This window comes from Mauremys mutica, chromosome 2, assembly GCF_020497125.1.
Source record: "Mauremys mutica isolate MM-2020 ecotype Southern chromosome 2, ASM2049712v1, whole genome shotgun sequence".
Lineage (NCBI taxonomy): Eukaryota > Metazoa > Chordata > Testudines > Geoemydidae > Mauremys > Mauremys mutica.
Window position 1 is genome coordinate 18,500,456 of NC_059073.1, and position 26,567 is coordinate 18,527,022.

General features: G+C 46.8%; 1 protein-coding gene across 6 annotated transcripts in view; it reads left to right on the plus strand.

Moving 5' to 3' along the window:
* ST3GAL1 (ST3 beta-galactoside alpha-2,3-sialyltransferase 1) overlaps positions 1 to 26,567 on the plus strand; it is a 125,098-nt gene that overhangs the window by 43,129 nt on the left and 55,402 nt on the right. The window contains exon 1 of one of the 6 annotated variants that reach the window (XM_045007389.1): positions 3,540 to 3,555. The exons of 3 other annotated variants lie outside the window; for them this stretch is intronic. The gene's annotated coding sequence lies outside the window, so the exon portion shown is untranslated. Of the gene's footprint in view, positions 1 to 3,539; positions 3,556 to 7,660; positions 7,765 to 17,543; positions 17,652 to 26,567 lie in introns of those variants that run through there. 2 more of the 6 variants (XM_045007388.1, XM_045007386.1) reach the window with 2 other exon arrangements.

Below are 26,567 nucleotides of genomic sequence, written 5' to 3' on the forward strand. Positions count from 1 at the left end.
ACTTGCCACAGATGAGCAATGTAAGGCTATTATCCAAAAAGCTTGCACTGCATTTGGTCATCTGAACTAACTTAAGAAGTAATTTGCTTTTATACAAAGATCAAGCTGTGCAGTTCACTAGCATTTCCCATGCTAGTATATGCTACTGAAACGTGGACGTGATACCAATGTCGGACACTTAAATACATGGTGAACCTTATCTTTAAAAAGCATCCAGAACTGACTGTCTCCCTATTGGAATCAATGGGCATATTATTCTGTGGGTCCTATTTTACTCTGCCAGTGAGTATGAAAGTGTGAGAATGCTTGAAAGCCTCCATACAGTAGCTGGACACAATCACAGTGCCCCTGAACTTGGACTGCTCCTTCCCATCACCCCCAGACGCAGGGATGGAGCACGGGCCATGCATATCCACCCTCTGCCATCAGAGGTAGCCAGGTCTGGAGTGTGGGGCCTGCTGCACCTCCTGAAAGGTTGTAGCAGCTGGCGATCTCTCCTTGCCATAGCCCTAAAATAGGGAGCTTTCTACCAGCCCAACTTCCTGCCTCTTCACAGCAGCATGGTAACTTGACTTAGTGGATACAGCACTGACTGGATGTCAAGAGATCGAGCTTCTGTTCTTAGCTCCACCTCTGACCTGTGGTGTGACCTTCGTCTCGCTGTATATCTCAGCTTTGCCATCTGTACAATGGGAATAATGATGCTTACCCTCCTTTGCAAAGTGCTTTAAAATCAACAGATGAAAAGTGCTTTATGAGAATCAAGTAGCAGTACTTAAATACAGACGGGATGAGGTTTTTTTACTTGCATGACTTGTTTAGAAAAGCTAATTCCAGTCTTTGATTATAAAACCATGTTATTCTGAAAAATCTCTGGGCTCTTCCTTTGGGAACCTGCAGGAGCAGAGAAAAACCTAGGACACACTTTTTACAGACTACAAACTACACTAAACTCCTGACAGTCATTTGATCAAACATACAGGGTCTCCTGTTCAACAGTTGGGTAAGCAGTGTGCGTATTACATGTGAGAAACCCAGTGATGCTAGAAGCAGTCATTCATCAAGACAGATTCAATAATTTTTAAATTCCGGTTGTAATGGCACTTTCATAATGTGGTTAACACTGTCCCCTTCCACTTCTTTTTAGGATCATCTTAATTTTTGACAAGGTCACTCTAGGCCTTGTAACCCTAGTTTGTTGGATATTAACTCTCCCAGAATAACTTTTCAAGGCTTTGTCACCTAAGGATTCTTCTTTGTGGGAAGTCACTTGATTTCTCCTTTTAAGGCAGCTTTCCACTTGCTTTGCACTCCCTCAGATACCCCGGATCTTGCCCCATGAGTGAAAATCCTTCCTCTTTTGTTAATGCAATGAATTCCCTTCACCTTGGAGAATTAAAAAAAAAACAAAATTAAAGGCTGGGATCCCAGTAACCACAGCTCCACCCCGCCCCCACTCCCCAGCAGCAGCGTAATTGTACTGCATCCGAGTGCTTTCCATGTTGACACACCATTCTTTATATTTCTCTTTGACATTTAATTGCTTCTCACAGAATGGGCAATGGTTTGCCCCCACCTACTGTGTCTATAAAGACACACACCTGGTAGGAAAGAGATTTCTTCAATCTAATTAACGGCTTTTATAGCCGGCCACTTCAAATGAACTGCACATACATCTTGAGCAGTGCTAGGGTGGGAGGGAGCAGTTAAAAACTGTCTGTTTGCATAGAGTAGATGAACACGGTTTCATTAAAAGCGCTTCAGCACATTGGGCCAGATCTTCAGCTGCAAAGTCAATGGAGCTATGCTATTTTATACTGGCAGAGGAGCTGGTCCACTTAAATAAGCTGTTGTAAAAGCAAGCACGAGTGTTTACTGAGCACTCCAGGGTGGGTGAGGCCTTGGACTCCCAGCCAGGATTTACAAAGGGGTTAAGAGGGGACCTGGAGCCCCACACTACTAGTCTCTGCTGTTAAGTGGCAGAATAATAGAGGCTGCTGTGACCTCCAGCTCTTATGCTTTGTTCAAGAGCTTTTGACCTGCACTGAGCTGCTACTGAAGACGGGAGCAGCAATACAGCTCTTTCCTTTTTCTCTGGTTTGGCTAGGCTTAGGACATGTGTCAGGCTCTCTGTTCCCTCCCTTGACGGGAGCTCTGGGAAAGGGGTTTGTGGAGAAAGTGAACACACTGAGCTTTTAGAGTGGAGAAAGGAGGCTACTGGCTTCATTGATGGCCCTCAGGAAGACCTGTTAAATCAGCGAGCAGGCTCTGTAGTCTTCAGCTCTGTGGCAGGAACAGAGCCATTTGTTCCAGCCATGTCATCACATGGGCCCACGTGGCTTGAAATCCTGCTGAGGACCTGGAGTGTGTGTGGCACACCAAAGGACTGAAATTGGGAGCTTTCCCTGAACGCGAGTCTCCTCTGGCTGATGAGGGATGTCAGTAAGCCGTCAGATGGAGTCAGTGTCTCAACTGATATGAGAGGGCTTTGAAGATGTGAACATGAGCAGCTAGAAAAGAGGCAGGCTCTTTATGTCCGGAACTAACTTCCCCATGAAGAACAGGGCTTCAGGAAAGGAAAAACCACCTTAGGCAGGGCCAGGATTGGAGGAAAAACCACACTCATGTTGAGCAACTAGTCCTGCCTGCCTGTTGCTTAGGGTGAGAGTTTAATTCTCTGTTTCCCTTTCAGGGCCTGCCTCAGAGTGCACCTGTGGACACTTTAATGAGCAGAATTTCTGCTGTATCTCCACTGCTCTCAATGTTCTGGCCTGACAGCACTATTGTCAGAATCAATACCATGAATAATATACTGCTGGAATCCAATAATAATTTAAAAGATAACCCTTTGGAAGGAAGCACATTCTCCACTGTCTCCAAGTGAATTAGAACTTCATTTCTCTTCAACATACTTCATTTTTTAATTGGTAAAGTTAACAGAAAATTGCTGACCCTAAGAGTGAGGGGAATTATGCAGAAGGTTAACACGGAAGGTGAAGCAATTTTGCCTTCCTCCTGGAACAGAGCCTGTTTTCTCTACTGACTGTAAATGTTCCCCACACTCCCCAGAAGCATCACAAATAGTATCCCTGCTGACAACCTCAGCAGAGAGAACAAGGAATAAGGGCCTTATCCTGCAAGATACTGGGCATCCTCAGTTCTCATTGACTTCAGTGGGGCTTGTTTAAAGGTGCTCAGCACCCTGCTGGGTCTCTCCCTGAATAGGGGTGGAGACCACACTACACTCAGCTGTGGATGTGTGATTCCATTAGGTTGGGATTGAAGCACACAGGTGGGAGAAGTTTGCCCTGTGGTTGCCCATACTTTTCCTGTTCTGTGGATAAGTGGAAGATTTCAGTCTCCTTGGCCATCAATTTAAAAAACCAAAACAACCTCCCCATGAAACAAATCACCCTTTAAATGAATAAAGCCTAGAAAAAAACCAAGAAGAGTTTTTACCCTTAAGAGGGGGGGAGCCAGACACTCCATAAAATCCACCAGGACCTCCACTCTTGCCATTGATTTTTACATGGAAGGTGCTCAGATGCTCCAGTGGTGAGTGGCAGGATAAAACCCTAGGATAGAAAAATCTTCCCCTAGAGTGATAGTGTTCTAACCAAGTCTCTTTGGAAGGTCACAGGGATCATTGCTGAGTGATGTTCAGGGCTAGGAGTGCTTCAGTTAGAGACAGGATGAACTTTGTCAGAAACATTCGGGGCATCAAAATGTGGTCACTCACTGGGAAGGGCCGGTATTGTGTAAAATCAACACATCTGGCTTGAGGGAGACAGGGAGATTGGATCAAGTGTGGAGTCACTCTCACTCCAAATGTATACCATGCCTTCTACCATGAGTACCACTCTGGCTTGCAGTCAGTGTTGCTCACCACCTTTGTCCTGCCCTGTCCTACTGTCCTTCTCACCACTGACAAGCTCGGAGTCTGAATGCCTTGACCAGTTAAAGTAGTATCCAACAAATGTATAAGTATCCTTTATGAACAGATGCATTTAGGACTTGGAAATATGCTCATGCCCCACCTCAAAGACTTTTTGTATCCTCCTGTTCTTGTGCGGTCAAACCTTACTCACCTACCTCATTCTGAATTCCTACCTAGGACATGGAAATGTTGCCTGACATAGGAGAGCAGGACTTTGCCTACAGAGCATGCACAAGTCCTATTTTCTTTCTCACTTCAGGGTGAGGGGGAATCCAAACAAAGCCAGTCTGTGAGCAGAAGCATTTAAATGGGACTGTTATCCAGGCAATTTTTTTTTCAGCTGCCTGTCACCTAACCTGCCCCACCTTGGGTGCCAAGGGTCAGCCTACCTGATGTTACATGTGGTGTCATGTGGGTACTATATGTGGTCCAATTGCCTCACAGTAAATAGAATCAGACCTGCTCCAAGGTCCATCAGTTTGCGGTTGTCTAGCGAGAAGCCTTGTGCTACTGGCAAACAGTGAAGTGAAAACATCGCAAAATTTAGAAACCAAATGTCAGGACGTTGGCAAACTAATGCCTATTATTAGTGTCTATTGTTTGTATTATTGTAGTGCCTCTGGACCCTGTTGTGCTAGATGCTGTAGAAACACAGAACTAAAAGATAGTCCCCACCCTAAAGAGCTTACAGTCTGTAAGACAAAATCTAGCAGATGGATAAAGATGGGGGAGTGCAAGGATACAATGACCCAGCCCTGGTCAGCATGTGGTCTCAGCACACCGGCTGCCTAACCACTGTCCAGGTTTTGTAGGCATCGTGGCAAAGGAGAGATTTAAGGAGGAATTGGAAGGAGAGCAGTGAAGAGGTTCTGCAAATGTTTATGGGGAGTTCTTCTCAAGCAGGAGGGGCAGATTGGGAAGTGTCCAGTCAACCTGTGGAACTCACTGCTGCAGGGCAGTTTTGAGTATGTCAGGCAAGCAGGATGTATGATAAGGGTAATCAAATCTCATGCTTCAGGGTGTATTCTGTGCCCTAGAAAGATGAGAGAGACATTTTTCTTCCTCATCCATAGAGTATTACAAAACGGCTTTACACCTTCCTCTGACACACCAGCTGTTGGTCCATGCCTGGGAAGGAATCTGGTTTAGATAGACCAAGGGTCTGAACTGTCAATGCAGTTTCTGTGAAGATTCCCTGTTAATTCAAATGCTGTAGGCCTTTTGGGTTTGATTTATGAGCTGGCGTCTCAATGCTACACATGTGCTTAGTTCTCTATGCATGTGACTCTGCTATACAGAGCAATTGATTGTTATACTAGGTCCCTGGTTGAGATACGTCCAATGCCATTAGAAAGACATGTTCACTGTCTTTGAGAAAACAGTTTTATTGTATTGGGGGAGGGAATGCACATTTAAAAGTGAAACTTCATTGAAATATGGTCTCCAGTGCTGACAACTCAAACATTTTAAAATAAAATATAAAGCTGATTTAAAAATGTAGCTCTGTTGCACTAAACCAATATGACCCCTACATTTCAAAGGGAGCAGTATATCACATGTCAATGTTTCTCATTTTCATGACTTCAGATTGTAATTCTTCATTACAGGCATGGCTTTGTGAAGCACAGCAGACTGTGGCCATGTCTAACTTTTGTAAGTGGTGGTTCAGCTCATGAGAGACATGGTCTAAGTGTTTCTGACTTACTCAGTTTTATGGAGGACCTGCATCTTGAGTCCTACTGCAAGAGGTCTGGAGGTGGGAGCAGGTGTAGCTAAGAAACAGTGATTTAATTGGAAATTTGAATGGTCACAGAGATCAAATGACCATTATATGCACTATGTAAAAGGGATTTTTTTAAGAGGGGTAGCTCTTTTGAAACCTAATTTAGTTTTAAAGATGAATATCAGATCCCAAAAATACAGAGGCTGTGAGAGAGAAATGGAAGGAACTGCCCCTTGTCCCATTTTAGCAGCCTGATCAGATTTCTGCCATCTATTTCTCAGAATGCCAGACCAGAGGGAATAACAACTTCCCACCGCCTAAAACATGACCTATGTAGTGCATGTTTTGTTTCCTGTATTTCATCATCAGATTCCATATGTTGTTCTCAGAATTGCTGATAACCATGTAAAACACATTTTTCCCCTGAGGTTACGTGTACAGGATGTGCCTGGCTCTTTTTTGTTTGTAAGGATTATCTTGATTTTTTTACTTTGCTCAGTGCCAGCAAAGAGCCTTGAAAGAGTCATTTGAATTAAACAAAAGTCTCTGAAAATTAGAACAACCCCCCCCCAACATTTGAGAGGGAAGAGGATTTATGTGGTCTCCGCAGGTAAACAGCTGCCTCATCCCTCTGTTTGTAGCTCTTATACTAGTGCCATCTGCATTGATTGATGGGGGGGGGGGGAAGAATTGCTTAAAAAGTGTGGCAATGTACGTCGGTTGATTAGTTACTCCTCTGAATCCCTCCCTGTTCCTTTATAGATGGGACCATTTCTCATGGTGGGTTGTTGCTTTGGGACATTCTGTAACAGGCCATCCAAGTACTGACTGCATTACAGCCCCATGTGTTGGGAGGTGGATTTTGTGCCCTCTCACACAAGATCTGCAGGGTTCTCTCTCCCCCCAATTGTTTTACAGAAGGGTGGAGGTGAGTTTCATCTAGGGTGGTCACTGATTTTATAGGGACAGTCCTGATTTTGGGGTCTTTTTCTTATATAGGCACCATGGTGTGTGTGTGTTTGTGTTTTGCAGGGATGGGGGGGCGGGGGAGGCACTGTCTCCTGATTGTTGAATGCTTGAAGCTGCTGACATTTACAAAACCCTGTTGGTAATAGTCAGGAGGAGGTGCATGGCAGAAGCACTGGTTTTGTGTGCAAGCCACTTATTTATTTATTCATTAGTACATTAGAGCCTGTACATCATGAATCTTAATGTCTTTAAAGTGTTTTCAACCCCTCGGGTGAAAGGGGTATATTTATGCCAAGTTTGTCTTTTAATCATTATTATTGTTTACTACGTATCATTCCTTAAAGGCAGTTTGACTCCCACCTGAACAAGATCTTCCATTAAGCTGTTGCTGAGATCACCCCTGTCAAAATCTCATTTTTTTTAAAACCTCTTATTTACCTATCAACAAGCCACACTGTTGCTTAAGAAACCATTTTTCTGCTTAGTGAGGAAATACCTCCAAAACTGTATCAATAGGGTCACCTAGATACCTATAAACGAGGTCCAGGAGTTTAGCAGCAGGTTGCTAATTAATGCTGATAAATTGTCCTATTAGCAGCAATAATTAATAAGATGCTATTTGGCTAGTGGTAGTTCAAAGATTGGATGAGCTAGCACATGCTGGTTGCACTGCCCTCAGCATTATGGAAATCCTGTAGTGATTGTTAACCCTATCAGTACCATAGGCAAACATAAGCAAAGAGAAGCACCTTAACACAGTCTGGACTTAGCTTTTCCATTTACAAAATACTCTCTCCAACTATAGGAGCTTCATTTCTAGCAGAATTCTGATCTCCGTTACCCTAATCCAGATTATCTCTGCTGATTTTGCTGGAGTTGCTTCAGGTTTATGCTGGTGTACCAGATCAGAATCTGTCTCTGTGGTTTTTTTTGTTTTTGGTTTTTTTGTCACTGACCTTTAGCCCAATCAGCTCTTTTAATCTAGTGCCTCTCCTTCAGTGCAGATGGTTGTAGTACAAGAAAGACTCTGTAGCATTAATGCGCGTTCCAGAACTGAAGTCTGTTCCTAATCTGCAGCTCATCTTTAAACCTACAACTGCTGTAGCTCACTTTGTGCAAGATATATCCTGTGCAAGTAAGTTAACTACAGATGCAACTTTCAGCAAGATTACAAACCTTCCTGTAATGCTGGTGGCTCCTTAAGAGTCCTTCTCCCCCTCCACTCCCACTCTGCTGTTGCTGCTTTTCTGAAAGCACATTACATAGATCTATTTCTATCTGATTGAAGCCATTGAGTTACTTCATCAGATTGACCTGACTTACTCTTATCAATTTCTTTAATGAGGTGCCTAGGTCGGCTTTTAGCCATTACTCTTATTAAAAAGTTTATTTTGGGAAAATCTTTGTGCCAGATGGAACCTGCATGAGCCATTCAGCTTGCTGGATGGCCGATCCTTATTCATGAGTAAAGAAGTCTAGAAAAAATAAAACTGCAGCCAGTCAGAAATGAGCTTCTCTATAAAGCAGGGAGCGGCAACCTTTGGCATGCGGCTCGCCAGGGTAAGCACCCTGGTGGGCTGGGCCGGTTTGTTTACCTGCCTGTCTGCAGGTTCGGCCAATCGCGGCTCCCACTGGCCGCGGTTTGCCGCTCCAAGCCAATGGGGGCTGCGGGAAGCGGTGCGGGCTGAGGGATTTGCCGATCCCTGCTATAAAGGTACAGAACAGGAGGCTCAGAATTGAGATCAAGAGATGTTAGGTGCCTAAATATCTTTTGACCATCTGGGTGCATTTGACATGCAGGAATGCAGAGTGTGTTCCTTACAGTTGCTCCATGGTGTTCCATGGAGTAGATCCTGCAGGAGAGGTGGAATTTCAAGGGTTGGGAGATGTATGGATTAATCTAGGTAAACTCTTCTGGTGGTGGTCTATTATATTGGCAAAGTGTCTGTCAAGTCCCACTCTAGTGGTAGATCTTCTAGAAGACAGCAACCAACTACTACCACTACTTAGTGGAGTTATTCCTTCAAGATCAGTATAGGGGTTGAGGTCTGTGCTGCAGTGCTGAATATCTCAACATTGCCATTGACCCAAGTGGTAGGAGAGGTCACTGCAGAAGCACATAGATTCTGATTTGGTACACTGATGTGAATTCACAGTAACTCTGTTACAGCCAATGGATTTACTCCAGATTTACATTGGTGTAAATGAAATCAGAATCAGGACCCTGATATCTATTTATCACCCTGTCTTTATGTAGAAGTAAGGGAAGACTGTCTTTTAAATTTGTTCTATGAGCAAGCTATAGTTCTGACTCTCCCAGTTGCACCAGTCTCCATCAGACAGACCTGTATAGCTCCTTCTCCCGAATCAGAGGATTTCATTGCTGGGCAGATGCAAGGGGTGGTGGTGGGGGAGGTTGCTGTTATCTTTCTCTGCTTCATATATTGTTGCTAAAGGCAGGATACCAGACAAGATGAAGCATGGGTTTGTTCATTTAGTGTGATGGAAATAAAGTCCATTCAGTGGAACGTTGTCGTAGAATAAATGTCTCTGCTCTGAAAAATAAAACATCTCTGCGTCTGTCACTACCACTTCAGCTATCCAGCAGATGTGATGACAGTGTGTTCATCTGATGTATTTGGTAGAAGAGTGGGGAGGAAACCCTAAGATGAATCTTGCATAATAGATGCCTTCTATATAACAAGTCAGATTTTACGAGAAGGGGTGGGGGGAAGGAATGCATGGCCCAGTGGGCAATACTAACAGTTCTGTTGCATGGGAGAGTGGGGAAGAAGTGGGCTGGTTATGGGGAGCATGTATAGGCATTTCACTTCTCCTGCATACAGCATGGCCATCTGTGGCGGCATCCTGCATCCAGCCTTGGATGAGAGAAGGGGAGAGAGAGAAAATGGCCCAAAATCTGCAACAGAGGGGGTCAGATTTCTCAAGTCCTCATTCGTCATGCAAGGGGAGGGGACATTTGTGGGCTACAGGTTACTATTATCTGAGTTTCATGGCCCTGATTCAGCCTGGTGCTTAAGCACATGCTTAACTCTAAGCATGTGAGTAGTCCAAATCAGTGGGACTGCCTATGTCCTTAAAGTTAGAGATGTGCTTAAGCATCTTGCTAAATTGGGGCCAATATGTATAAAGTAACTGGATGCTTTTCGGGGTGGAAAGCAAGTGGTCTGGGGTCAGGATTCTCACATGTGCTCTTGGATGCCTCAGTTGCTGGGGGCCCAACCTAGGATACCTTGCAAGGGCTTGGTTTTCAGAAAGTGCAAGTGTACTCACAAAACCAACCCCTTTCCGGCTTCAAGTTGGACACCCCAACATTGAAGTCCCTAAGGTCACTGGTCTTGTCTGAAAACATTGGCCTTAACATTTAAAATACTGAAAACGTAGAGCTATTTAAAAGGCACACTAGTATATCTGACTCGCAGACAATAATATTGAGCTTGCTAAACTAACTAACAGTTGATATAGTCCAGACAGAGGGTAATGGAACTGTTCTTTTTGAGGGTATATCGACCAGACGGGCCAAACCCTGCATTCCTTTGTTTAATTCTGGCAAACCACTCATTACAGTCAAGGGGAAATTGAAGTGACTGTAGATTTTACCTCTTTTCTTTCATTTTCCTTTGTATGTAATAGAATACTTTATATTTTTGCATGGTATGATATTTTATTAAAGGCACATCTGTAACTAATAACAGTTTGATATATATAAAGAGCTAGCTTTGATATAAATTATATATGAATGTTGCTTAAATAATGAATGGGGATGCCATGTTCATTAAAATTTGAACGAAACCTGTATACCTCTTTTGATGGATGCGGCCAACAGCCATTAAAATACAGAAGGAGTTCTTGTTCAGAGACTCAGAATGGCTGAAAATAAAACTTTTGAGAGTTTGCTGCTAAGTATGCTGCATTTACAAAAAGGGTTCATTTCAGTAGCTAGGATTGATGGCTGCTGCTGAGGAGTTAGAGAAAAGTTACCACAGTTCACTTTTTTCGGATCCCTTATATTTAAGGGTTTCATTTACCACTTGAGGGGTATGTGGGTGTTTATCATTGTTATAATTAAAAGAAAATCAGCTCATAAAATCTAAGGAAGGTGGTTTATCATTTGGCGCCAGACCCTCTGGTGAATTGGCCTAGATCCATTGACTTACACCCACTTGAGGGTGTTTTTACACCAGTCTGATTTACACTCACTGAGGGACAGACGCCTTGTATTATTTTTTTTGTAGCCCCTCTTCCTCTCTCCTCAGACCCACACTGAGGAAAAGGCATCCTGTTACAAAACACATTCACTAACATGAAATAACAAAAGACTTAACACCCAATGTAGACAGGGACAGCTCTTCCCTAAGTACATGTTGGCTGGCTGAGGTTAATCCTAGGGTCTCCGCTGGGATTAACCATGACCAGCTAGCATGACCCTGGGTTTACTCACAACCGACTAACAGGTTTTTAAACATGACTGTTCTTGTTTACTCCAAGGGCAAAATCATGTTTACCATTATGTCCCCTGATACATTTCTCCAGTGCAGGCAAGGCCTCTGTCAAGGTTCCTCCCCCACTCTGAACTTTAGGGTACAGATGTGTGGACCTGCATGGACACTTCTAAGCTTAATAACTAGCTTAGATCTGGTAACACTGCCACCATCCACAAATTTCAGTGTCTGGATCACTTTCTGTCCCCCCAAAACCTTCTCCTCCCTGGGCAGCCTTGAGAGGCTTTTTCACCAAGTTCCTGGTGAACACCGATCCAACCCCTTAGATCTTAACACAAGGAGAATTTAATCATCCCCCCCTCCCTTCCCCCACCAATTCCTGGTGAGTCCAGATCCAATCCCCTTGGATCTTAACACAAGGAGAATTTAATCATCCCCCCCTCCCTTCCCCCACCAATTCCTGGTGAGTCCAGATCCAATCCCCTTGGATCTTAACACAAGGAGAATTTAATCATCCCCCCCCCTCCCTTCCCCCACCAATTCCTGGTGAGTCCAGATCCAATCCCCTTGGATCTTAACACAAGGAGAATTTAATCATCCCCCCCACCCTTCCCCCACCAATTCCTGGTGAGTCCAGATCCAATCCCCTTGGAGCTTAACACAAGGAAAAAAACAATCAGGTTCTTAAAAAGAAAGCTTTTAATTAAAGAAAGAAAGGTAAAAATTATCTCTGTAAAATCAGGATGGAAAATACTTTACAGGGTAATCAGATTCATATAGCCCAGATGAACCCCTCTAGCCTTAGGTTCAAAGTTACAGCAAACAGAGGTAAAATCCTCTCAGCAAAAAAGGAACATTTACAAGTTGAGAAAACAAAAATAAGACTAACACGCCTTGCCTGGCTATTACTTACAAGTTTGAAACATGAGAGACTGATTCAGAAAGATTTGGAGAGCCTGGATTGATGTCTGATCCCTCTTAGTCCCAAGAGCGAACAACCCCCAAAACAAAGAGCACAAACAAAAGACTTCCCTCCACCAAGATTTGAAAGTATCTTGTCCCCTTATTGGTCCTCTGGTCAGGTGTCAGCCAGGTTTACTCAGCTTCTTAACCCTTTACAGGTAAAAGAGACATTAACCCTTAACTATCTGTTTATGACAGCTTCCGTCGCTTCTCATGACCCTGTCAACCCTTAAGGAGCATAGCTCCATAATGGCTTAAACAATTTTTTTTCCAGCCAACAAAACCCAGAGTTTAGTGATGGAAATGATCTTTGGGGTCATCTGGTCTATTCCCCAGCCCATCCTTACATGTTTACTAGTTATAAAATTGCCAGGGAATGTTTACAGACTGTTTGCGCTGTAGCAGCTCTGTCTGGAGCCTCCATTATTTAGATAACTGGCATATGAATGTTGTGGTTGTCTCTAACAAGAAGATTCTCCCAGCGCCTTGAAGTGAGGAGAAAAAAATACTGTATAACTCTCTTATTAGCATGTAGTGGAGAAAATTACTTTGCTTAGACAATAGTAAGTAGAAAATGTATTAACTGTATGTTCTTGTACCTTATACCTATTAAAGCTAATACTATATCTCTACTATTTGTGGAGGGAGTGTTATACAGTGGATAGGACACTGGCATGAAATTCAGGAAATTTATGGATTCTACTCGCTGCTCTGCTCCATGACCTTAAACTTTATAGATAGCACCTGCCCCAAAGGACTTACAGTCTCTTACTATGTGTTTGTACAGAACCTAGCACAGTGGAGCTCAGACCTAGGTCAAGGCTTCTAGGTGCTACTGTAATACAAACAATAATCTGCTCTTTGTGAGATGGGCATTACAACAATGGAATTGAAGGGGACCAGATACCCAGCTGGTGTAACTTACTGTAGCTTCACTGAAATCTCAGGGTCTGGAATGCAGTTTTTGCTCAGTTTTTCATGCATTTTGGAGAGAGGATACAGTCTGTCGACTTGACAGCATTTTCCCCATTCACATGTATAGTTCTGATTTGGCAATGGAAGCTTGAAGTCACACGTCCTTGTGCATTAATCAGGATACAGTGCCCAATTATTTCTCAGATTAAATTTTGTGATTGTGTTCTGTAATTGTCTGCAGGGTTTAGGCTTTTGACAATATTACTCAGAATCAAGTTGGTGGATCATCTTGTCAGGGTTCAGATCATGTGTAGTTGATTCAGTCTTTCTTAGGTGGAAATGGTTCACATCAATATGTGTGTTTTAAACTCCACAGAACGTTAGGTTCCTTTTTTGCTGAGGGAAGTCTAAAAATCTACCAGGAACAGAGTTGCACAGCTAGGTAGGTGAAGAATGTTGATAAGAAGGGTGTGTGTGTGGGTGGGGGGAGGTTTGGAATTCCTAGAGAGGAAGAAGTAGCTTGAAGGTCTAGAAGTTGTTGGATTTAGAGGAATGGCGTGCCAGAGTATATCCCACAAATCCTAATCCAAACCACAGGAAAACACACAGAATAGGAGAGTGGAGATTCACTTCCCTGACTGGGAAGCTATACAGAATGTTTAGAGTCAGGGAAGGAACAATTTTAGAGGGAATTGAGTTGAATTGCTGATCTTTCCTTGCCCTCTCCAAACAAATCACTGATACATTTTAAACCACTTTCCTTCACTATGTGAATGAATAGTGCTAAATTACAACCAAATGCTTATTCAAACAAAAACGGGGTGGTCTAGAAGTCAAGTTTTGTTTGGGGGGGCTTGTGTTGATTGGACCTGATGACATGAACAACATCCAGGGATGATTGTGTAGGGATGAAAGAGCATATGGCAATGCAGCCTGACAGGCTAAATCCTAAAGGACAGTTGACATGGAGCCAATAGCTGCTCTCATTTTGCTGTGGGACATGGAATCAAACTGCCAGGCCAATACTTGCCACTAAGCATGGGCACGTTCGCCCTCTCTGGTGGGCATCGATAGGCAAACAGTACAGTACCACTTTAGTACGTGCAGTGGCTTTGGCACAAACTATTTGCTTTCCAGAATTAAATAATCCAGGATGAAGATCAGTCAATAAAGTTGCTTTGCCTTCTTGCATTTAAATGCTACTTCCTAGACGGTTCAATAGGAAGCCGTGGGAGAGGATGGGCTCTTTCATAGCAGTTATGGACAGAAATTCACCTCTGATGTAAGAATGCATAAAACAATTGAAACAAATGGAGTTGTGCCCGCTTATACCAGCAGTGACCATTGCCACCATCTCAAATGGGTGATTGAGACTGATGACCAATAGGAATTGGGCATCCAAGTCCCATAGGTGGCTTTAATGCATGATCAGAGCAGAACAAGGCACTGAGGCATTTTTAATGACTCTGTTTACCCTAACGTCCCTGCACAAAAATACACTGTTGTATTGTGGTGATGTGCCATTGTCATCTTCCCTTTTTCAAAGGTCTCTAGAGTATACTGTGACTTCATAGCATTTGAAGGCTGGAACCAGTCTGGGGTAAAAGCCTCACATGGTTTCCCTGCCAGGAAACATCTGTGGAGAAGAAAATCAAGTTTTCCGGTTTGAGGGTGTGGCCATAGCTGGAGTAGCTTTGGGGGTATATTTTTAATCAATAACATGAGGTAGGACATTTTATTTTGCCAAAAGAGGACACTCCTTTTCCATACTGCTCCAGTACTAATGAGGATTTGTGATTGGTCATTTTAATAAGTAACAGTGTAAGCAGGGTCTGAACGAACTCTCCCCTGACAGCTATTTGGGGAGGGGGAGAGACTTCAGGAGCAAACTGTACTTACATGAACACACCTACTCTGCGTAGGTATCTAGCAGACAGGAGTTGTGTAGCTCCAAGTGATCAGCTTTGACTGGTGTTGGGTTACAAATCACTTCTCGGCTCTCTGAGCTAAGAGGTGAAAACATTATCTAAAAGTTGAATGCAGGGGTAGTGAAATGTTATCAATGTTATCTTCATTGTATGATTAAAGGGGAGCAGAACTGTGGTGAGCTTGTCCTGACTGAGGGGTCACCCCAGCTGAAAGGAACTTGCTAAGCCAGGGGCTCAAATGGCAGACCCCTGTGAAAGGAAGAGGGGTGGGGAAAGGTGTACCAGCCAGAAGGTGAGGAATTTCCATAAAGATTCCCGGTCTGGTTAACCTGTTCCTCCCCAGTGTTAAAAGAGAGAGCTAAATGGGCTTCATTAGGAGCCTTTTGTTGTGCTAAAGTGCTCAAATGAGAGCTGAAATCACTTGTGGCAGGACAGTGTTTCTGCCCAGCCTGCAAAGAGCTGAAAATTACTAAGACTGACCTGCTGAGGTCACAGCAGAGAGGCAGGTGGCAGCAGAAGGTGACTGACAGTTGGCTGGCGAACGAGCAGCTAGTGAGGCAGTAAGGGGAACAAGCAGCTGGCAGGGTAGCCAGGCAGCGAGGAACCGCGGCCAGTGGAGAGGAACTGTATCTGGTGGGGCCGTGGCCGGCCAGAGCAAGTGCTCGGATGGTGGAGCAAGCAAGGTGCCTTCTTCCCCGGGTGGGAGGTGAACTGACACAGATGCACCTCTGAACCCTGGGTCCTCACTGACCAAGGACACCCACTGTGAGTGGGGTGTGGTGAGGCAGCACAGAAAAGGAACTTTTGGTTGTAGAAGTCAGGAACACGAGGCAGAAGACTCTGCCCCACGCACTCTGGGGTGGGTGTCCTGCTCACAGTTTTAGGTTTATGAATCCTGCTTGTGGGATTTTCCCTAATTAATGTCAGGTGATCTTTCTCCTTTCATTGAAAGTTTCTTTTCTACACTCAGATTCTGTGCTCACGAGTGGGGAAGTATTGCCTCTCAGAGGCGCCCAGGGGTGAGGTGTAATTTTCCCAGGTTACTGGGTGCGGGCTTGGGCTGGCTCTGTGTGTTGTGTTGTGTTGTGTTGTTGAAAAGGAACCCCTAGATCAGCGGTTCTCAAATTGTGGGTTGTGACCCCAAAGTGGGTTGTGACCCCTCTTTTAATGGGGTCACTAGAACTGGCTTAGACTTGCTGGGCCCAGGGCCAAAGCCCAAATCCCACCGCCCAGGGCCAAAGGTGAACCCTGAGGGCTTCAGTCCTGGGCAGCAGGGCTCTGGCTACAGGTCCTCTGCCTGGGACTTTGGCCCCCCTCCACATCCTGGTCCGGCGGGGCTCAGGCTCCCCCCTCCCCCTCCCGGGCGGCAGGGCTCGGGCGGGCTCAGGCTTCAGGCTCCCCCATCCTGGGCTCATGTAGCAATTTTTGTTATCAGAAAGGAGTTGCGGTGCAACGAAGTTTTTAAGAACCCCGATCTAGATATTGAACCCGGCCCTGGTTGCTACTGGCTCCAACTGGCAGAAGGGTTAAAACAGCATCTGTGCAGATCCCTTAATATAAAGTCACAATATTATTTTGGGGACCTTTGAAAAAGGGAAGTTGACAATGCCACATCATCACAGGACTACAGGGTATTTTTGTGCAGGGAGGTTAAGGTAAACAGAGTCACTTAAAATGTTTCAGTGCCTTGTTCTGCTGTGACCTTGCATTCTTGCAGCTTTGAATCTCCCTTGCTAGGACTAAGCAGAGCCAGGGAAAGTTAATGTGTTTGGCACTTTATTTGTATACTGTTGTGATGTTAAAAAGACTGAAACATCCGTAAGCACGAAGCAGGGGGATTTTTTTTGTGGGTTAAGTTCATGCTTTAAAACTTCACTCAGAGATAAGAGCCCAGCAGAACCTCCTGAACTCTAAAATCCTGTCTGTATTCATATATAATTACATACTGGCTTGTTTTTTTATGCCATATATGATGTGAAGATGAAATGGAAAGAGGCAGCATTAAATATTTATTTTCCTTACACTTGATTGGCAGTGTCTAATAAAAGCATAGGCTAAATGTTTGAACGCTGATTCAGTGTTCAAAAGGCCAGTAACTGGGCTTTTTATGAGGCTTGAACTAAGAAATATAAATACGGGATGACAGGTCCTGTGAGGCTGGCTATTTAAACCAGAATGGCAGCCTTTCCTGTTCCTTCACAAGGGTAGCACAGTTTGGAAGAGATGCTAGAGAGGGAGCAGGGAGGTCACCTGCCGTACTAAGGTTCCTAAGAGCCACTTAGGCCTTGATATTACAGTTCTGTCCAGGAGTGCGTGAGCAGCAAATGGGAGGCCAGCCGCTGTCTACCATTAGTTCATGTGCCCCACTCTGCCCACACCTAACGTGAGGATTGGAGGCTGTTCAGTTGTGGGTTCGGTGTTGCGCAAATGCTGTGGATGGACTAGATGTATGACCTAACCATCCAGTCGGTCCTGATGCTGTGACTGGCATTCTTTGATTTTTAATTGTTTGTTTGTGAACAATAGAGGGAGAACATCTTTAATTCAGGGAGAAAATCCCCATACAACTGAGTGAAGTTAAAGCAAAAATCTAAAAGGACTTTCCGTTCTGGAAATAGGGAATAACTGGTGACCTGAACTAACTGAGAAGATAAACGACCTGACCAACCAGTGACAGGATCCAGAAATTCCTTTCTCATCTATTCAAATATACTGATATGCCTGTGCCTGCCAACTCCATGATTTGCGGCTGGGTAAGGTAGAAGGGGCTGGGTTCCAGCAATAAGAGAAGCAGATACTTGCTTAATTATAATAATGACTGAATGGCATTCCTAATAGTTATTTATCTATTTTCCGACTGTAGTAATCAGTTCTAGTGATCATTATATTTCTGTCCTTATACAGAAAACTGCTCTTGAATTGAGAGGCCGATATTTAACGGTACAGAGTGATCCATTTCTGATTAATATGGCAATCTGGTAATTGATACTAGATCCCATTCATTATACCCTTGGAAATATAGGTCCGATTCCAAAGCTCATTGAAATCAATGGGAGTCTTTCCATTGACTTTGATTGGCTTTAGATTAGGCCCGTCCTGCCACACCCTGAGATCATTTGCAAGCCCCCTGCCCTGTCCACACTAAAGACCTAGTTCTGCCATGCATCTTTATGTAAATCAAGTTTTTTTTTATATGAATTGCCTATATTTCCCCTCCCTCTAATCTGTTTGTCCTTAGATTGTGAGCTGCTTGGAACAAGAGCCAACCGTCTCGAGTGTTCAGAAAGTATCTAACACAGATTGGGCACTACTGTAAATATGCAGTAATAGTAATCCTTAAGTCCTCAGTGCATAAGGAAATGGGGCGTTTGAGTAAGGACCGAGGGCCCATGGAAGTCACTGGAAAGTCCCACTGACTTCAAGCAGATTTGGTTTGGACTTGGACTATAAAGACCTTAGTGAAAAAGAATGGAAAACATCTACTTACACTGTCCAATTGAAAAATCCACCCATGGTCTCCTAGTGCTAAGTTCTGCCCTCAGTTATACCGTACAATTGCATTGACTTGAATGGATTTGCATGGGTGTGTGTGTTCCGGAATAATCACTGGGGCTCCAGAAGATGACCGGCACTAAGCACTGCACAGAATTTGGACTAACCCGCACACACCGATTTAGATCTAAAATAAGAGTATTGCACATGCAAAATAGACATCTCTCTCATGCTTTCAGTGTTGTTGTTGTCTGGGTCCCAGGATATTAGAGACCAACACTATCTGTTACTGGACCAACTTCTGGTCTATCTCTGTCATGGTCATGTTCACCTCCCCAAGCTGTAGAAACGTTGATTCAAATAATGCAATACGTCATAGGCAGAGAGGGGCAGCACTAGCTACAAATGCTCTTGCTTTGAGCTAACACTGGCAACCCTAGAAACACCCCAACCTGTGCTCCACATAGCCTCCTGGTACTGCTGTTCACAGAATTAAATGGGCCCCTGAATCTTGCCTGAGAAGGAAAGCCAGTGCATATCTCTGTGGCTGTCACTCACTTTACGGCACCAGCTGTTTCACATCCTATTTTTTCTTCCTTTCTAACAAATTGATGCTATGAAAGGTTTTACATTGTCTCTCAGGTCTTTGTTGGGGTCCTACCCACCCTTCTGTCTTGCATTCAGCCCTCTTCCACGCCACGTCCTGCCATGGGTGATGCCTTGGCAGCTGACCACCTACTGCCATGCCGACAGATTTTTCTTGTTAAGAAACACGTTTCAAGGCTGCCTAATAACCCAGTGCTCCTGCCACGGTGGCGAAGCATTGACATTTTGAATGTCTTGCTCATTACTTCTACATAAGGCCTTGGGGGATCAAGAAAAACAAGACCTTCAGAGTAATAAACTATACACGATCCCTCTCCTTATCCCCCTCATGCTAAGACATGTTTACCAAATGTGTGTTGACTTTGCAATTTCTATTAAGTCACTATAACTAGAAGCAAGAGGCATAGCACTGCTCTCTTTATAGACCTGGGACTGCTAACCCACCTTCTCCTAGCCAGTGATATTGAAGGTAGCCCATAGTTTCTTCCATTCACTCCTGAGCCTGCCTGTCTCTTATTATTATTATTTTATTTTATTTGTATTATCTTAGCACTGCTTCTGCGTAGAAGGATGAGTTCTTATGTTAAGCCAGAATGGGTGGCAAAACCAACCATCAGGTTATAAAAACAGTGGAATATTTGTGTGTGTGTATGTGTGCCCTAAGTGGTTGTTTTATGGTACTTACACATTCATTGTAATAGGCAGTAAACACAAACTGCAGTACCCTCACTTTTTTTGCTTCCGATATGCATCATGCTGTGACAGCCTCATAGGCTTAAACAGCAGCATGCAGTTCAGTGCTATAAATCCACTGTGTTGTTATAGCAGGTATAACATTTATTTATAATTAATGGCAGAGACCTTACACAGTGATACCAATTTTTTTTTTAAAGGAATAAGAAATGATGGTTTGCTTTTGTTTTTTATTACTGCCATGGCAACACAATCCAGTTGTAAAGAGAGGTGAAGGAGAAGGCTTTAAAGCTGAATTAGTAACAGAGCTACAAAGAGAAGCACAAGGTCCTTTTGTCTACAGGGCTCTCTGTAGATCAACCTTTTTGTAATACTGTTTGTAAAACTCTTTGTGGCAGTGTAAACTAAATACATGCAACAAAACTTGAAGTGCAGTTTGTTTAGCCCAGGGGTGGGCAAACTTTTTGGCCCGAGGGCCACATCTGGGCGGGGAAATTGCATGTAGGGCCACGAATGTAGGGCTGGGGCAGGGGGTTGGGGTGTGGGAGAGAGTGTGGGGTGCAGGAGTGGGTGTGGAGTGCGAGGGGTCACAGGGCAGGGGGTTGGGGTGTAGGAGGGGTGCAGCAGGGGGCTCAGGGCAAGGGGTTGGGGTGCAGGAGGGGTTCTGGGTGCGGGCTCTGGCCTGGCACCGCTTACCTTGAGCAGCTCCAGGGTGGAAGCGATGCGCAGCGAGGCTAAGGCAGGCTCCCTGCATGTCCTACCCTGTATCGCTCCCGGAAGCAGCCGGCACCATGTCCCTGTGGCCCGTGTGGGAGGGGGGTGCAGAGGGCTCTGTGCACTGCCCTCGCCTGCGGGTACCTCCCCCAAAGCTCCCATTGGCCGTGGTTCCCTGTTCCTGGCCAATGGGAGCTGCGGGGCGGGGCGATGCCTGCTGGCGTGGCGCGCGGCACCCTTTGGCCTCTCCTCCCCCCCCCCCCCAGGGGCCACAGGGACGTGGTGCCAGCCGCTTCTGGGAGCGACACTGGGCCAGAGCAGGCAGGGAGCCTGCCTTATCCTGGATCTGGCCCGCAGCCTATAGTCTGCCCACCCCTGGTTTAGCCAGTCTAAACATGCAGCTTGCCTGTGAACACCATGCCTTCACGTGCACAAAGCTGTAGTGGGACAGGGAAGCAATTGCATGGGAGCCTTCCAGGGAACCCCCTGCTGTTGTAGAGAGGGTGCCATGTTGCCCCTCAACTCTTTGAATCAATGTCCTAGCACAGCCTTAGAGGCCACTGCGCTGCTGGACGTGCTACCTCTCAGATGAGTTTTGTGGCCACTTGCAGTAGTCGTGCGAGAATATTCCATACTCTGACGTTAGCCCGGGTGTCCTGGCCACGTTGTGGAATTCCATTCCACCTTCCTAACTTCTGCCTCTTGTTGCAACTGAATACGGCATTCTACACTTGCTGCTGTTCACTCCTGTGTTGTGGTACTGTACATAGTTGCTGTGTTTCAGCAACACCTCATTTGTCAAAGGGATTAATGACACCACCCTCCCTCACGGGGAGTGTTAGGAGGCTAAATATAAGGTCTGCAAGAGCTTTGAGAGTTTCAGAGGACCACCTTGGAGTATGTTGGCCAAAGTGGCTTGCCCATGATTATGCAAGGAGTTAGGGCTCCAGCCAGGAACATATACCAGATCTCGGGACTTCTGGTCCTTTTTTCTTTCACCACAAGACCGTTCTTCCTCCCTCTCATGATCATTTAATTAATTAGCTGATATTTGTACAACGATTTGAAGATGTCTGGCCAACTTCAACTGAGGTGTAACACCAATGAAATCAGTGATCTCATACACCAGGGCTGGATTTCACCAGAGAAAGCCCAAAAGGATAAAGTGTAAGTGTGGTTATTACCTACAATCAAGTCTTACTCTTTGGCATCAGCACCATTACAGAATGAGTAACTGGGTCTGAAACTGCTGTCCCTTTTGCATTGATGGCAGTGTTCATGAGGGGAAAGTTTAAGGCCTAATCATGCAAAAGCACTAGGAGCTGAGGGTATGTTGCACCTTGCAGAAATGGGACCTTGGTGGGTACATAATGGATCTGACTTTCAGAGGTGTCGCGCAGTCACAGCTCCCACTGTTTAGCTGGAGTTCTGAGATTGAAGCCCAGAGCTGTCTGGGGTAGCTTTCCTTTGCCCGGCTGTGAAATTCTGCTTGTTTACACTGTAAATTCTTTGAGTGATGGTCCCTATTGTTTTCCACTTAGGATTATGCGCGTACGCCCGGAGCTGGAGCTTTTAAACATGGTGGTGTCTGTTGGTCAACTCGTGTGCCCTTGTTCGGCCTCGTGGTTTTGACTGAGGTGATAAATGGCAGGGTGGACTGACTGCGCTCTCAGTTCCTTCTCACCGCCACATGGCCCGAGTTGGAGCTCCTGCTGTTCTCTCGTTCCTTGTGACGTACTTTCTCTTTTTCGGTAAAAAAACCTGTTTGTTCTTGTATACAGTTAGCATTTTAGTTTTTAGTGTTAGTAGCAGTTTTATTGGGATTTAGGACTCTGGGATGCCATTTTGGCGGTTTTCCGCCTTGCCTAGCACAATGTGATCATGGGCCAGGACTGGGGCTCCTCGGCGCTACCACAGTACGGTAATAATAATCCTACTCCAGGGGAAGCTGATTTCATTTTCTTTCTGCTCCAGAATGCCAGGGTAACTGGGGACGGGGAGAGTGGCAGCAGCAAAACAAGTGGGTGAGAGGCAGCGTCCTGTTAGGAAGGGGGAAAGCCTTCAATAATAGGCACTGTGTTCGGGGGGAAAATAGAGATGTGCCAGTGTGTGGCCAAGGTGAATGGGCTCCTTTGTGTTCTCACAAAGCTGTATTGTGAACGGCTTGCAGCAGGTACGCTGAGCTGCCCCGGGGAACCTCGCTCAGGGGCCGTGGCTGGTTAAAGGAGCCCATCTCCCCAGACAGCAATGGCAATGATACCAAGGGCATGTTCGGGGTTTTTTTTTGTTGTTGCTTAATGCTGCTGTGAGAGTGCAATGGAGCTCAGTGTAATAGTTTCAAAACGGCAGCCAGAGCTGCTGAGCACCTGGCAAGTTTCAGTGCTGAGAAAGTAATACTTCTTGGTTCTGCTTTGCAGCCGCTGAGTCTAGCGAGGGACTTGAGGAAATTGCAAAGGGTCTTAGTTACTCAGTGTCATCTTAACCATTTAATCAGGATTTCCACTCCCTGAATCCTTCGGCTGAGTCATTTTGCGGCTTCCTATTATACATGGGGGCTGGGTGATGGAGCTACCTTAAGGGGCAATAAAGGGGTTTGTCCAGCCACTGTGTTCAGTTAGGGCTAGAGCTGGAGTCAATAGTAGAGGTTCAGGTACCCCTCTACCCCTATATAACGCTGTCCTCGGGAGCCACAAAATCTTACTGCATTATAGGTGAAACTGCGTTATATCGAACTTGCTTTGATCCACCACCGGAGTGCGCAGCCCCGGAGCACTGTTTTACCGCGTTATATTCAAATTCATGTTATGTTGGGTTGCATTATATTGGGGTAGAGGTGTACATAGGAATGGGAAGGGAGATCTCATTGCACCAGTGGGAGACTAAGGGGGCGATGTGGAGGAGTACTACTCTTTCCAGCCAAGGAGAGGAGGGGAGTGGTTCTCTCCCTTGCTTTAACCCCTGATCTATAGGACCTTTTAATTCTCCAAGAGAGCTTGGCTCCACTAAGGATGGCAGACTCTGGCCCTTTCAAGTTAAGGGTCAGACTGTGACTGGCCCTCACATAGGCTTGTCAGGATCAGGGCACACAAGAAGTTTTCCTTCTCCCTTTGCAGATCCCACCCATGGGAAGAGCACAGTAGCAAGCCCCGTGAACAATGCCCTTTCCTCATACCCTGCACCCCAAGCAAGCAAATTATCCAAAAGAGGGTGGTAAGGAGGTGGGGCTCCCGTCACCAACCTGCAGAGGGGGCCAGCACTTTGAGGGGGGGGTCGAGGGGAGAGAAGCATCATGGTGCAACCCCCCTTCATGTGCCCAATCTGTCCCGGTGTTCCCCCGCCCCAGGCTCCACACCATCCATATGCAGACCTGTGTGTAAACAGCACAATCTAGCCCAGCGTTTCTCAAACTGGGGTCCATTGACCCCCTGGACCCTGCTATCAACTCCTCCCACCCCTTCCCAGCACCTCCTGCATGCCGGTGAACCCGTGTGCAGGAAGCGCTGGGAGGGAGGGGGACAAGCAGGGATGAGGCACGCTCAGGGGAGGGGGTGGAATCATGTCCTGGGCCGCCCGCCCTGCTGATCAATTCCTTCCCCTCCCTCCCAGCACCTCCTGCACGCTGGAGACCAGCTGTTCCACGGGTGCAGGAGGCACTGGGAGGGAGGAGGGGGGATGGGGTGCGAAGGGGAGGAAAGGAAAAGGGGTGGAGTAGGGGCGGGAAAAGGTAGGGTGGGACCTTGGGGGAAGGGGTGGAATGGGGGTGGGGCCTGGGGCTGAGCGGGAGGGGGAGTTGGGGGCCCACAACAAAATTTTAAATCAAAATAGGGGTCCTCGGGTTACTAAAGTTTGAGAACCAACCACTGATCTAGTCCTAAGGGCCCAGTTTCCCAGCTTATCTTTCCTGCTTTCTTGCCTGCAGCATTTCTCTAAGCAACAGCTGCTGGGAACACTCCACCATACACTCCCACACTGCAAAGCGCATGCCATCTGACACAGCCCCTCCTCCCCTCGAAACCCACCTTCCCCTTCCCCATCTGAAAGTCCAGTTAGGCCCTTGGGTGAATACACCAATTTTGTTTTTAGGTTAATTTGAAGGCTCGTCTTAGGAAAAAGTCACCCTGAAGTGCTGAACAAAATGGGATTGAAAAGCAGCATACAGCGTGGATCTCAGCCCTGCCATTGCCGTCCCAGAATAACGTGGAGCTCCTGTCAATGCTAGTAGCTTTGGGTCTCCTGGGGGAATCCTTTTTCTGTACTGATCACTCTGTCCAAACGAAGTGACCTGTGCAGTAGCAAAATCCCCAGGGAAAGATTCAGACGAGTCTCTCAGCACCAAGACATGCCTGTAAAGGGACCCTAGCAGTGTAAACCATAATGCTTAGGAAGTAAAAGCTTCCTGCCGTAGCTCAAAGGGCACAGAGCCTTGGTCTACAGGCACTGCCTGTGTGAAGTGAGTTTATTGATCCCAGGATACTTTGACATGATCACCGCTTTATTTTCCTGTTTGCCTGGAGCTTCAGAAGCGCTGACGCCACAGCGTGGGAGTACCGCGGTGAGCCTACTGGACCAAATCGAGCTTTTCCAGTCTATAGAAATTACACCCAGAAAACCCTGTTAAAGGAACGTTAAAGTTGCAAAGTCAAGAGCTGCATAGTTAGGCGTTTCCAGAATTAAGGCTGCCCCGGCGACTTTACTTCAGCCCCCTTGTGTGTATGTAGGGTGACCAGATGTCCCGATTTTATCGGGACTGTCCCGATATTTGCTTGTTTGTCCCGCGTCCCGACCAATGTTAGGTCGGGACACTGGACAAACAAGCAAAGGCTCCGGAGCCCGAAGGGCTCGCGCCCTCCCCTGCCCCGACTCCGCCCCCTCCTTCCCCCATTGGATCCTTCCCCAAATCCTCGCCCCCATCCCCGCCCCCTCACTGCCCCATTGTCTCCCTCCCCAAATCCCCGCCTCTTTCCAAGCATGCCATGCCCAGGAGACTCAGGGGAGTGCGGGGCCGGGGTGAGTGTGAGTCTGGCCTGGCCCCGAGCAGGCAGGACTCGGGCGCGGTACCTGGAGGGAGAGTAGGGGGGCGGCCCGTGGGGCTAGGTGGCGGCTGTTCTCCCCACCTGGGCAGGGGACTCGGGAGCAGCCGCTGCTGCAGCTCCCACTGCTGCGGGGGGAGGAAGTGGCCAAGCACGTGGCGCTCGGCGGCGCTGCGGCTTTGGTGCCCGGGCCCGAACCCCCCAAGCCCGGGCCTGCTGCGGGGCAGCGCGCACACTGTGCTCAGCCCCTGGCCAGTCGTGTCTGGGCTGGCTGCCCAGCTGGTGCAATCCCGTGGTGGAGGCATCGGCAGCCCAGTCCCGTTCGTTCCCCTGCAGGACCCGAGCGGGATGCGGGGGGCTGGGGCCTGCTGCCCCCACTCCGAGGCCGCCCGCAGGATTGCACCAGCTGGGCAGCCAGCCCAGACGCGACTGGCTAGGGGCTGGGTATGCGCAACGTGCGCGCTGGGTCCCCGCAGCAGGCCCGGGCTCAGGGGGTTCGTGGGCGCCAGAGCCGCAGCTGCCGAGCTTGGCCAGCGGCCGCTTCCTCCCCCCGCAGCAGTGGGAGCTGCAGCAGCGGCTGCTCCCGAGTCCTGCTGCCCAGGTGAGGAGAACAGCCGCTGCCTGGCCCCGCAGGCCACCCCGTACTCTCCCTCCAGATACCGCGCCTGAGTCCTGCCTGCTCGGGGCCAGGCTGGACTCACACTCACCCCGGCCCCGTGCTCCCCTGAGTCTCCAAGGCCTCCCTCCAGCGCTTGCGGAGGGAGGAGGAATCGGGGGTGGGGGATTTTTTTTTTTTTTTGCTCTGCCGCCATTTTTTCCCCCTCTGCCCCCGCCCCGCCCCCCCCCGCGTCCCGATATTTGACCTGGGTGATCTGGTCACCCTATGTGTATGCCTTAGGAGAGTCTTTAATTACAGGATCCCGTCCTAGGCTTTTCCGCAAGAGCCCTGGCTCCCCCCACTTCCATCCCCATCCCACCCACCTGCATGGGTGTCGCAATGAAGCAGCTCTGTAGCAGTGGCAGATTTAACGGTCAGCAAATGATGACACCTCCCCTCCGTCTCCTCCTCCCATCTGCCAGTAGCTGAGGAACAAAAAGATGGGCCCTGATGCAGGTTTTTATTGTGGATGAGCT